Genomic DNA, 1,918 nt, shown 5'->3' on the forward strand with positions numbered 1-1,918 from the left:
TAATTCTTAATAAATATTCAATAATTGTTGTTGATTGCAGATGTGTCTAGTAGGTCCCATTGATTTAGCTTGTAAAGCGCTAGGCTTACCGCACCGTGACGTCACTGCTGGAAGATGGCAGGAGGGAGGGGCTACTATATTTGGGCAAAGATGGCCGCTCCCAGACTCAGTGATCGCAAAGAAAATTGTATTTTTTTACTGAGTGACACTAAATTCATTAAATCACTGCAAACATATTAGTTTTAGGTATAAATAAAGATCCATTGATTATTCCTGCTGACCGGATTTTTCCTTTAAAGTGTTGTTAGTAATTCATGTTTGTAGAAAAACTCAGAAAAAGAACAAAAAAAAGCTGGTTTAAAGTTTATTTTTTATGCCCCTTATTAATACCCAGTCTTTTTTTTTTTATTTACCGTAGAAAGACAGATTTCCATCACATCAGTGATGGAAACTGAAGATCTAAGCAGAAAGTCCAAGTGATTTTGTCCATGTTGCCTTTCTGGTATTTTTAACAGAATATCACTAACTTAATTGTAAAGATAACACAAAATTTACAGAATTAAACAGTAATGGAGATTGCACCACCTCGAGTAATAAAAACCACGAAGACATTAGAGGGCTGGACATATTCCAGAAGAACAATCAAATGAAGTCGGATCTGACTGGTTTCAGGGACTCAGTCCATTTGGACCAGAAACTCAGTCTTTTGTAAAAATTCTTCAAAGATTTGTCTTTTCCAGCTTTTTTCAGGGAACATCGCTACGCTAATCTTGTTAACATAAAATATCTCCCCGTTCCTTAGGGGTCATGCTCGTCTTCTGTGGTCCCAAAGCTATTTGAACTCTAACCGGGAGGGGGGGCAAGGAGGGATCATCAGGGGGGGCTGGATGGTCAAGGCTCTCACCAATTATCATCTTCTCTCTGTGATTTATCTTACTGATGTGTCTGAAAATTGCTAAGATGGGATGAACCCAGACGGGGACCTCTGGGTGGTCGGTCTGTCTCCTGCATCGGGGCCAGCGCACCCACAGGGACGCCATGGGCGCCATTAGCCTCAGAGGACAAAAGAAGGGCGGAGTCAATGCTGGTGTCAGCTGTGGCTTTTATGGCGGACTGTTAAGGGAAGCAGGAAAGTGTGAGAGCCTTGCTCCTGCATGCACGGGCTGCACAGCTCATTCCTGAACCTTAGTGTTGCTTTGCATGAAGTTTCTGTCAGATGTTGGATCAGGATCAATTAAATTCTGAATCCAAGAAGCATTGGAGATTTCTGCTTACATATCATTTACATCCAAACAAAGATAATTGCTGTAAATTCTGATGTTTATTTGCTTTAAGCTGGAGTCGCTTAAAGAGTCATCATTCGTATCTGAGCAAACGTTTCTGCTTCGACGTTTAGCCCACAGATGGTGGCGATTTAGGGGCGGAGGCGATGTCTGGTGTGTGATAACGCCGAACATGCATGTCCTGTGTTTTCTATCAATAAACCAATAAAAAACAACAAAGCTCAGACCTGCGAGGCTGGATCTATTGCTAACACGTGTAAAAACAAAGCATAATCCCTTCATGTTTGGGTTTGATCTAAGAAGCTAGAAAAATAAGACGACACAAGCCTTTCAAAGTCATTTGGATCCTACATGGCTTAAAGCTTAACTCCACTCCTCACCTGTGGGACAAACAGCCAATCAGGCAGCAGAGGAGGGAGAGGGCGTAAAAAAAGAAAGACTAAGACAGGTTGGCTAAAATAGGGCAGGTTATTCCTGGACGCCATCTGACCTGCGCTGAATTTAGATCAGTGCTTCAGCACCATTAGAAGAAGTCGCCTGGAAACCCCGATGAATGCAACCTTTGATGCCATTTGTCTCTGAAAAGTTTTCTAAAAGCCCCCCCAGCCTATTTAAAGCAGATCGAGGTTTTGACG

The sequence above is a fragment of the Cyprinodon variegatus genome, unplaced genomic scaffold (assembly GCF_000732505.1).
Source record: "Cyprinodon variegatus isolate N-32 unplaced genomic scaffold, C_variegatus-1.0 Scaffold841, whole genome shotgun sequence".
In the NCBI taxonomy this organism is placed as follows: Eukaryota; Metazoa; Chordata; class Actinopteri; order Cyprinodontiformes; family Cyprinodontidae; genus Cyprinodon; species Cyprinodon variegatus.